This window comes from Centropristis striata, chromosome 21, assembly GCF_030273125.1.
Source record: "Centropristis striata isolate RG_2023a ecotype Rhode Island chromosome 21, C.striata_1.0, whole genome shotgun sequence".
NCBI lineage: Eukaryota > Metazoa > Chordata > Actinopteri > Perciformes > Serranidae > Centropristis > Centropristis striata.
The window spans coordinates 31723384-31735647 of NC_081537.1; the positions used below are offsets into that span (position 1 = coordinate 31723384).

General features: G+C 39.2%; 1 protein-coding gene across 3 annotated transcripts in view; it reads right to left on the reverse strand.

Moving 5' to 3' along the window:
- Positions 1-12264, reverse strand: part of pemt (phosphatidylethanolamine N-methyltransferase) — a 139877-nt gene that overhangs the window by 83628 nt on the left and 43985 nt on the right. The window lies entirely within an intron of this gene.

Sequence of the window (12264 nt, forward strand, 5' to 3'; positions counted from 1 at the left end):
CGCTTAACTCAAAATCTGTGGAATAGCCACGGAATTGCTCAAATTTCCGTGAAACTGACACGGATTTCGCTACAATGCAAGTTAATGCCAGTCATATCCCGTGGCTATTCCAACATACAAAGTGATTATGTACATTCACTGAGTGAAGATTTAGAAAATAAAACATATATTTCTCGCTAGAAATGTGATCAAAATCCATTTTTATGCAGAAACTAAGTCAAAATATTGATTTTTCACTAAAAATGAGAGAACTGTCCACCATGTATTTTATTCTGACCGCCAGGACCTTAAAAGTCACGTGACTTGGAACAAACCAATAGCCACGGGATATGACTGTCAATAATTTGCATTGTAGCGAAATCCGTGTCAGTTTCACGGAAATTTGAGCGATTCCGTGGCTATTCCACGGATTTTGAGTTAAGCGAATCTGTGGCTATTTCACACATTCCTGTGAGACCAAGTTGGTTTTTTGTGTGTTTTTATGTGTTTTATGTTATTTCTTTGTGTTTTTTGTAAAAAAAACTTTGGTGTGTTTTTTGTGCGTTTTTTGCCATTTTTTGTGCGTTTTTGTGTTTTTTTTATGTGTTTTTAGTATTTTTTATGTCATTTCATGTGTGTTTTTTATGTGTTTTTAGTATTTTTTATGTCATTAACTTGCATTGTAGCGAAATCCGTGTCAGTTTCACGGAAATTTGAGCGATTCCGTGGCTATTCCACGGATTTTGAGTTAAGCGAAATCCGTGGCTATTTCACGGATTCCTGTTAGACCAAGTTGGTTTTCTGTGTGTTTTTATGTGTTTTTTTGTAATTTCTTTGTGTTTTTTGTAAAATTTTTTGGCATGTTTTTTGTGCGTTTTTTGCAATTTTTTGTGCGTTTTTGTGTTTTTTTTTGTGTGTTTTTAGTATTTTTTTATGTCATTTCATGTGTGTTTTTTATGTGTTTTTAACTTTTGTGTCATTAACTTGCATTGTAGCGAAATCCGTGTCAGTTTCACGGAAATTTGAGCGATTCCGTGGCTATTCCACGGATTTTGAGTTAAGCGAATCCGTGGCTATTTCACGGATTCCTGTGAGACCAAGTTGGTTTTTTGTGTGTTTTTATGTGTTTTTTGTAATTTCTTTGTGTTTTTTGTAAAAAATTTTGGCGTGTTTTTTGTGCGTTTTTTGCAATTTTTTGTGCGTTTTTGTGTTTTTTTGTGTGTTTTTAGTATTTTTTTATGTCATTTCATGTGTGTTTTTTATGTGTTTTTAACTTTTGTGTCATTAACTTGCATTGTAGCGAAATCCGTGTCAGTTTCACGGAAATTTGAGTGATTCCGTGGCTATTCCACGGATTTTGAGTTAAGCGAAATCCGTGGCTATTTCACGGATTCCTGTGGGACCAAGTTGGTTTTTTGTGTGTTTTTATGTGTTTTTTGTAATTTCTTTGTGTTTTTTGTAATTTCTTTGTGTTTTTTGTAAATTTTTTTGGCGTGTTTTTTGTGCGTTTTTTGCAATTTTTTGTGCGTTTTTGTGTTTTTTTGTGTGTTTATGTCATTTCATGTGTGTTTTTTATGTGTTTTTAACTTTTGTGTCATTAACTTGCATTGTAGCGAAATCCGTGTCAGTTTCACGGAAATTTGAGCGATTCCGTGGCTATTCCACGGATTTTGAGTTAAGCGAATCCGTGGCTATTTCACGGATTCCTGTGAGACCAAGTTGGTTTTTTGTGTGTTTTCATGTGTTTTTTGTAATTTCTTTGTGTTTTTTGTAAAAATTTTTGGCGTGTTTTTTGTGCGTTTTTTGCAATTTTTTGTGCGTTTTTGTGTTTTTTTGTGTGTTTTTAGTATTTTTTTATGTCATTTCACGTGTGTTTTTTATGTGTTTTTAACTTTTGTGTCATTAACTTGCATTGTAGCGAAATCCGTGTCAGTTTCACGGAAATTTGAGCGATTCCGTGGCTATTCCACGGATTTTGAGTTAAGCGAAATCCGTGGCTATTACACGGATTCCTGTGAGACCAAGTTGTTTTTTTGTGTGTTTTTATGTGTTTTTTGTCATTTCTTTGTGTTTTTTGTAAAAATTTTTGGCGTGTTTTTTGTGCGTTTTTTGCAATTTTTTGTGCGTTTTTGTGTTTTTTTGTGTGTTTTTAGTATTTTTTTATGTCATTTCATGTGTGTTTTTTATGTGTTTTTAACTTTTGTGTCATTAACTTGCATTGTAGCGAAATCCGTGTCAGTTTCACAGAAATTTGAGCGATTCCGTGGCTATTCCACGGATTTCTGTGAGACCAGGTTGCATTTTCCATGTTCCTTTGCCACCCACTGTATTTCCAGTGAGCCTCGTCCCTAATGTCTCTTCATCTATAGTCCCTCTCTGTCTCCATGCCAAGAGAAGAACACTGCTGTGCAATTAAAGCCGAACATTTTAAGCTGTTCTGTGACTCACACTTTCGTCTAACTGTTGATTATATTACAGTCCGCTCTGTGGGACACACGGAGACAGAACATGAACAACAACGCTGCAGGGACTAATGCTAAAGAATTAGCCCCGCGGGTCTCAGGCTTGTGAATGCAGAGATGACAAGATGACCAGGATTACATAAGGTATTGCCATGCTGTAGCATTTTAAATGCACATACATACGTCATCTAATTCATTCATAGTGCGGATCACAGGTGTTCTGATTGAACCTCTGACGTAGAATCAAAAAGTGAGTGACAGGCGGTCATTAAACTCCTACTCAGCTCCTGCAGGATGTCTTTACGTTGTGGACATTATTTTTTGTGCATAAACTGTATATCTACTGGAGATATTATAACGTGGCTCAGGTTTGAGTCCATGTGAAGTCTCATGCTTTTATTGTGTAACCACACAGTGATTACAGAGTAAGGAACCAATCAAAATACACTCGACTGATGGCGTGCAATTAATGAATGTGAAGCCTTTGCTGCCTGGGTGAAGAGCAGAAGAGATGGAAACACCAGAAAAAATGGAAAACGTGCAACCGTGATTACGAAAGAGTTGGAGCGCTTTCTAAAATAAAAATAAAACAGTGTGATCATTTTTTAATCCTTTTTTTGAGTTATAATCCATTGGAAACTGTAGGCAAAGGCAGTATATTTAATGATTAAAATAATAGACTTTATTATTTATTTAGTCATTCAGAAGTATATTTATCACCTTTATTAGGAACTGAGGACACTAATTATTGAAGTTCTGAAAGCCAAATTTTGCCTGATACACTGTAAAAAATGTCTGTAGATTTTATGGTGAAAAATTGCTAAACCGTGACAGTAAAAGGCTATAAAATGATGAATTGGTTAATTCAGTTTCAGTTACAATGAAACACCGTAAATGTATATATCAGCCAAAACAGTATTTTTTACATTTTTTATTTTTTTAAAATACATTACTCCACTGTAAAATACACTGGCACTGTGTTTGTAGCAAAAAATATACTGTAATATATATACAAGCCGTCATTTTTGCATTTATTTTTTGTAAAAATACTTTTTCTCGCTGTTAAATATACTAAACACCATATCTCTAACAAAATATGCTGTAATATTTAATGTTAAAATCTTTAATTTATGCAGCATTTATAAAGTATTTTCTTGTCAATTATATGGCAGAACAGCGTTTCTTTTAATGGAAAAACTTTTTTTTAAATGGTAAAATATGGAATAAAATGGCAATCTTAAACGTGAAATCAACAGTGCTAATATCATTTTACCGTAATATTAGAAAAAGTTGCACCGTGTTGATAATAATTTAATTATCTTGTTGGGGAAAAGATTTATTTTTAAAGCTGTCAATGCAGATTCTTTGAACATTAATCAATTTAGGATGCTTATTAAACGTTATTTTGTTTTGGAAGGTTATATTGCTAATAGGAATGGTGATGTTGGACGCTATTTGGAAAGGTGGAAAGGTTTATTGAAGTGGAAGGCTGGCATTTAATTTAACTTAACCCTTTTTTATTTTCTCTTAGGTTATCAAGTTTACTGATATACTGTGTGTTTTATGTGGTAATTATGTTTGATGTTTGTTTGCGTCTTGTTTTAGTTTTGATGTGTTAAGGTTCTTGTTTATTATTGTGGTTTTATTTATTTATTTGGGTTGGTTTTGTGATTTTGTTGTTGTTGTGTTTTTTGTTTTGTTCTTGTTTTTCTCTGTTTGTTCATTGGTGATTTGTGTTGTGTTTTGTCTAAATTAATTTAAAAAAAAAATAAAAAAAAAGTTGCACCGTGTTTATTGTGGTAAAGTTCTGGCAACCACAGCTGCTGGTTTTTTAACCGTAAAAACAAGAGTGTTTTTTTAACAGTGTATACGACTTCAGTTGCTCAACAATCTGGAGCCTTCGTGTTTGTATTTTGCGCTTCATAATGTGCCACACATTTTCATTTGGAGACAGATCTGGAACAGGCCAGTCTAGTACCGACACTCTTTACCTTTGAAGCCATGTTGTTGTAACACATGTGGCTTGTCATTATTTCACTGAAAAAAACAGAAACATCCTTGGTAAAGACGTTGTCTGGATGGCAGCATGTGTTCCAGCATTAATGGTTCCATGATCCATGGGCACTAACACACCCCCATACCATCACACATGCTGGCTTTTCAACTTTGTGCTGGTAACCATCTGGATCGTCCTTTTCCTCTTACGCCCAGTAGACATGACGTCCATGATTTCCAAACACAATTTGAATTTTGCATTTTTTTCCCTGGCCGATGTGATGGTCTTAGGACAGAGGGAGTGGTACCATGGGGACTGTAAAGCCCTTTGAGGCAAATCTGTGATTTGTGATTCTGGGCTATGTTAATAAAATTGAATTGAATTGAATTGTGGGCTTTACCAACCACACCAAACTTTTCCAATTTGGTGGCTGTGGAATTTATTTATTTATTTATTTTTTACAAACAGGCAAACTTTTGATGCCTTTTTAATGCAGTCTGGCAACTTTTTTTCAACAAGACCTCCAACCTACATGACAGAATAGACCGTTTGTCAATAGCCGGGTTTACCTTTAGGGGGAAAAGTGGCCACCGGTAAAGCCTCAGGCCACGCCCTCTCAAAAGTCCGCTCCACTAGAAAAAGACCCCCAGAGGGATTTAGAGACTCCAGAGGTGACGTTTGGTTTTCGATCGTCGCGAAGGATTAAACACGGGAGAAGCAACTGTGGCTGCCATCGCTAACTGTGCACAACATCAGCAGCTAATCATAAACAAACCAGCATGGCTAATTATGCACAGCGTCTCCGCTGATCATAAACATAGTGATCGTGAATTAACGACATCGCTAACTGTGCACAGAGTGTCTAGTGCTTGTTGTAAACAAACAGAGATCGCTAAGTGAACACCTCCTGCAGCAGCAGCACATACACACTGTACTGCTACAGAGCTAACTGTTAGCCTGTTAGCACATACACACTGTACTGCTACAGAGCTAACTGTTAGCCTGTTAGCACATACACACTGTACTGCTACAGAGCTAACTGTTAGCCTGTTAGCACATACACACTGTACTGCTACAGAGCGAACTGTTAGCCTGTTAGCACATACACACTGTACTGCTACAGAGCTAACTGTTAGCCTGTTAGCACATACACACTGTACTGCTACAGAGCTAACTGTTAGCCTGTTAGCACATACACACTGTACTGATACAGAGCTAACTGTTAGCCTGTTAGCACATACACACTGTACTGCTACAGAGCGAACTGTTAGCCTGTTAGCACATACACACTGTACTGCTACAGAGCTAACTGTTAGCCTGTTAGCACATACACACTGTACTGATACAGAGCTAACTGTTAGCCTGTTAGCACATACACACTGTACTGCTACAGAGCTAACTGTTAGCCTGTTAGCACATACACACTGTACTGATACAGAGCTAACTGTTAGCCTGTTAGCACATACACACTGTACTGCTACAGAGCTAACTGTTAGCCTGTTAGCACATACACACTGTACTGCTACAGAGCTAACTGTTAGCCTGCTCTGTGACTGCAGCTGGGAGAGACTGCTGCGGGAGGAATGTGCCGCTTCCACTCGTTCTTACTCTTCTTAACGAGACGCCGGCCACAGCAGCTCGTTAAGAAGAGCCGAAAAGTTGCTAATTATAGCAACAAAGTCGCTTTGTTGGCAACACTGTTTCGCTGGCTTTTACAAATGGTGTGTGTTGTTGTGGCGTCGACTACTACGTCACATCCTGCTTAGCGATCTATCCAATCAGCAACCAGGCATTTTTCAGGAAAAAAAGACCCTGCTCTTCTCCAGGGACTAAAAAAGTCCCGACAAAAGTCCGCTTCGGACGGCTTGTATTCAAATTAGGGGCGTTACGGAGAGTGAGACCCGCCTCATTCCGGGTATTTCCTGGTAGTGGAAACAGCCCTAATACCACCCATAATGACACATATGAGCATTTGTCAAACGTTTCACAGCTCACGGTACCGCAGAGTGTTCGGAAAATAGCACTCACGCCACTATAGATACAAGTACGGTTTGGGGTTGTAAAAAAGGCTGCAGTTTCTGTGAATTTAGGCTACAAAACCACTGACCTAAAAACTTCCTGGTACGGTGTTATAAGACAGTTTAAACAGTAAATAAACATACGTAAATTTCGTAAATGAAGTAGTTATGAGGGTGACTTGAGCCGCGGAAGTTACGTAAATAAAGGAAGTTACGTAAAAAGTTGGTTACTTTTTTTACTTTTGTTTTCACATGGGACACAAACCCTGTTCTCCTGATTGGTCCGTTTGTTTGATTAGGCCCACAGACTGTAAACTGAGTATTATCAGTGTAGATGCTGCTTATTAACTAATTGATTATTAAGTTATTGTATTATCAGAACAACACATAATAATATACATTTTCCATTATCCGCAGAAAAGTTATTGGTACCTATAGAATGTGCATCCTGGATAAAGATCTCTGTATACTTCGTGCAAAGAAGGCTGTTTTGTAATTAACCTAGGCTTTTTTTTAACATTGCACAGGCTGCTGTGAGCTCAAAAAGGCACATTTTGCTCTAACTGATTTCAGCGACACTTGGAAAACATGACAAGGACCCTCCATCATCAATCTGCAGCCTATTTATGCCACTACACTACGGGCTGAAGCCGCAATGGGACTGCAAGCACCCTAACACCCCTCCAGCATGATGAACCATTGGTTGAGTGGGTACACGAAAAAAAACCGAGGTGCAGACTGACTACTGATGCTGTTATTTAAATCATCAATCAAGCCATGGAAACAACAACAGAAAATAGGGGAAAGGAGAGTACTGGGAGTGGCGCCAGCCTGGCAGAACTAGCAGCTCTTGAAGACAAATTCAATCAAGGCTTAGGTAACAGGCTCCTTCTGCACCTCCATCAGCCCACTCACATCTGAGATGCAGACAGTTGAATTGGCTTGAGCACAGACCTTTAGGGAGACATCTGATGGGAAAGTACTTCTGACATTTAAGGGTCCTTAATGGCAGAACATCTACGCAACAGGTACGCTAAAATCTGGCTAAAAGCATCCTCACCCACAACAGAACCTAAAGTTCTTATGTAACACCACAATGTGTGAAAGGGACTTTGGAGTACTGTAGTGTACGATTCACTACCCCTTTTGAGTGAAAAAGAATGGATGGACGACCAGGTGAAAGTTCCTTTTAGTCTTCTTTATTATAACTCAGCAAAAGTACAGGAACATTGGAGGAGACTATTGTCCAATTTTAAGGCTGTTGAATGAAAGGTCCCACACCAAATGAAGCCCTGTCTCCTCTCTAAATTTTCTGTGTGAAGGTGTTTTATATACTCGGTTCAACGTAATGGGGGCGTCTTCCCGGGGCCCAAATACACTCACTAAATTTACTTTTTAACCTTATTTGGCTGACATCCAAAACCCCTCTTCTTTCTGATCGATGTTCACATTCCAACATCTCCACTGTCCAAACAGGCGGTCCCCAGAGTCTCCCCGAGAACTCCTGATGTCTCTATTTTCCCAAGGGTCAGGATGAGCCCCAAAGGGTCAGAGAGGCCCCTCTTTACTGGCGCCAATATCCTCTGCCCATGTCACGTACAGTATACTATTTGTGGCAGAAAATATACTACAGTACCTTGGGTTTTGTCGCTTTCAACACCTCCAGCGTGAAAATCTCTCGCTTTGACTGTGAATCTATCAGCCTGATCAATGGCTGCTAGCTGATCAATTATATCAGGGATTCCCAAACTGTGGTGTCGCGGGCACCCCCAGGGGGTGCACGAGCTGCCAGCTAAGGGGTGCGGGGAGATGAAAAATGTAATGGCAGTCTGTTAATTAAATTTTTTTCCCCCACACACAATAAAGAAGTGTAAATAAACATTTCCTTTGTAAAATGTAAAATCAAAAACTGTAAATAAACAAATGCAGGCTATTCAAAATGCACTTCATCTTAAAATGAAGCGTAGAAGCAGTTATTTTTGCTCAACGCGGCTCAAAATATTATAACATTTTCCCAACTTATGAGCTTTCTGCCTCTGATCCTGAGCCTGTCATCATCCTCTTTGCTCTTAAAAGTGGAAGCTTGCGCATAACTTTGTTGCATTATATTGAAACTGTGTTAGTGTTTCAGATTAATTCAAATGCGAGACCGCATTGTTGTGATCGTGATTATTTTATTACATCATTGTCATTTGAGCATGATTAAACATGCCGCCTTTAATATGGCTATAAAAAAGCTTATTGTATTTGGTTTTTTTTGAAGGTGTGGGGGATTGGGGGTGCGTCAACTTGGTTGGGACGTAGAAGGGGGTGTGCGGCTAAAAAAGTTTGGGAACCGCTGAATTATATAAATGTACAGCTGTTTGATGGAGGACAACTTGCACTTCCCCACTGGCACAAATGCAGACACACGCACAGCCAAGTGCATTAATGCGAAGATGTGTGCTGTCCAGGAAAGAAGGAGGAGAAAAAGAACAAGAACATAGAGAGATCACATGCAAAACCAGCGACACATTGATTAAACCCTCTTCAGTTCAGAAGGCACATCTCTGGTGATTAATGGACATTTTGTCAGCGGCAGTGCAGCAGATTCTGGGAGCACATGCTCTTTCAATTACACAATTAAATTGAGATAAATATGGATCAAAATCGGGGAACAGGAAAATTAAATTAAATTGTTGAGGGTCAAACTGCGCTGTAACTTAAGAAAACACATGCAGATACACACGACACAAGCAAATGGAGAGAACATCTCGATCAAATTGAGAACACAAGCACAGCAGTAATTATCATTAAGATCATAGCGTGCTAACGTTAGCACCCGAACATGTCGTGCTAACGTTAGCCGGCGATGGCTAGCGTTACAGAGAGAGAAACTAAAATGTGTTTTTAGTTTTTAACTGTGATGTGATTAATAAGGGCTAGTGGGCTAACGCTAGCGGGCTAGCGCAATATATTATGTTATAACATGAAAATATCATTATCATGAAATAATGTTATGATAATGATAATCATTATCTTGAAATAACATGATAATATCACATGCGTGTCCAGACATGTACATCACTTTTAAGTGTCCTCTGGAAAACACTTCTGTTGTGTTGTGGTCTTTGCAGCACGTTTTCTACATTCGGTGTTTGTGTTGTCAAATTGATGAAGAAGTTTTCTCAATTTGCTTGTGTTTTGTGTATTTGCATGTGTTTTCTTAAGCTGCAGCAGTGTGAGCTCTCAGGGCCACCGTACCTTTGCATTATAAACTTTTCACATTTCTCATTATATTAAACTCCCATGACTGCTGGTCAGCTTCATTATCCAAAAGGTAGATAAATGGTAAATGGGCCACACTTATTGCGCTTTAATAGGCTTTGCCTAGCCTGGGTTTACCCATACTGCCTTGCGCGCTCGAATTTCATTTCGAACCTCCAGGCAGTCTGGAAACCAGAGAGGTTTCTTATAAATAACTATAATAACTCGATAAATAACTAAAATTAAGCAAAAAAAATGTTTGAAACAAGTACAATTACCTGCCGGTCCAGTAAGTAATTTTTTCCTTGTAAGAATTCTTTAAAGAAGTAAAAATATTTTGGTGCTGGAAAACCAATGATGTCTTAAAATAAGACCAAAAATACTAATTTTGAGCAATTGTGGCTTTGCGTAGCCTGGGTATACCCAGACTGCCTTGCGCCCTCGAATTTAATTTCGAACCTCCATCCAGTCTGGAAACCAGAGAGGTTTCTTAGCCCTGTTTTAGGGATCCAATCACAGAGCGGGGAGGGACGGCAAGACGATGACGCGTACTACTCGGCACTTGGAAGCTTGTAGTTTTCTTACGGATCCAACATGGCTGCTGCAGACGCAAAACTCTCTTTAGCTGTAGATGGTGTTTTAAATAGTTTAGAGCCAAAGTCGAAAGGCGAAAGGTCTCTCGGCGGCTCCGCTGTCCCCCGGCTCGTAGCCAGATCACCGGCGTTACAGCAGCGAGCGGTAGCGGGGCTAATAGCTAATAGCCCCGCTACCGCTCGCTGCTGTAACGCCGGTGATCTGGCTACGAGCCGGGGGACAGCGGAGCCCCCAGAGACCCCCAGCAGCTTGTTTATTGCCCATAAAATCAGTGGATGTGTGTGGCTGAATGACATGAGGGGGAATAAAGCGTGAAAATAAATAATCTTGCAGAAAGCGAGAACTGGAGAAGCAAAGCAGCAGCAACACTCTCTCACAGACACACACACAACAAACATCCATCTCTGTTGCTCTACTACGTCATCTGGTATAACTGATCTGATTGGCTAAGAGCTCTGGTGATAGCCAGGCTAGGCTTTGCGACCACTCAATATGCTTTTCACTACAGACAGCGCTCATTCACCCATTCACACACACAATGGTACTGGAGGCCAAGGCTACCTTAAATGGTGCCACCTTCATTCAGACACCAACGAACGCAGCAAATCTCGATCAAACCTCGACCTTCTGATATACCACCTGAGCCTGTTTACCTCTTCAGCCCATGACGCCATTACTTTCATCAATTGCCACTCTAAGGTAAGCTTTTCAGCCACACCACTATAAGGATCAGTCAGCTGCACTGCACAAAGGCTCATAAACAAGATCTTCCTTTGTGTAGCTCATTCACTTCATGTCTTTGCTACCTATGAATGAACAGATGCAAGTGAAGCTGAAGGTTGATTTCATTTGACCTGACTGGGAAAGTACAGCAAGTAAGTCATCTTGCTTTCAAATAACCACTGTTTAATTCTAAAACAGCCCTTTCTTGTTCATCAAAACCTAATAAAATTATGGCCTCTGTATTCCATTCCACCTCCAGGCAGAGGCAGAAGGTCAGACCTATTATATCACCCGATTATATCACCAACTGCTGCTTTAAGGCTGTGAAATTGCTAAATTAATATGTGCAGATGTAAAAATGATGGACCCAAATGTTCTCTCTGTAACAATTTGTCTGATGATATCAAAATTAAGTGGACCAAGTAAAAAGTTATGAAAGGAAAGGATTGGATTCATTTTGTGTCTTTTTTTTAATCATTTTTTTGTATTTTTGTGTCTTTTTTGGTCATTTTGTGTCTTTTAAATCATTCTGTCGTCAATTTGTGCCTTTTTTGGTCATTTTGTGTCTTTTTTGGTCATTTGTGTCTTTTTTTTGGTCATTTTGTGTCTTTTTTAAATCATTTTGTGTCTTTTTTTGGTCATTTTGTGTATTTTTTGGTCAATTTGTATCTTTTTTTGGTCATTTTATGTCTTTTTTTAGTCATTTTGTGTCTTTTTGTGGTCATTTTGTTTCTTTTTTGGGTGATCTGAACTGTGCGTGTGAGATTGTGTCCAGTGAGCGGGGGTCGTGGACAACATGCATGTTAAATTGGGGGTCGCGACTCAAAAAGGTTGAGAACTACTGGTGTAGAGTACTACGTCACATCCTGCTTAGCGATCTATCCAATCAGTAACCAGGCTGTATTCAGGGGGCAAAAAAGACCCTGCTCTTCTACAGGGACTAAAAAAGTCCCGCTCCTGACTGCTCATATTAAAATTAGGGGCTACGAGGCAGAGCCCTCTAGTGGCCGTAACCATTATGCTGGAAACAAGAGAGGAAGTGAGGCAATGCAGTATAAAGAGCGAGAAAGTCCGGTTAAGGTGGTCGGTAGGTCATAAATTGCTCAAATAACATCAGACTTTGAACCGGGAAACCGGTGTTAACATTGTTGTAACTTGTAATTAACCGTCAGTAATTAAATATGAAACATTGGTTGCCACATTCTACATCACTACATAACTGCGTAAAGTAGTTTATACAAGTAGT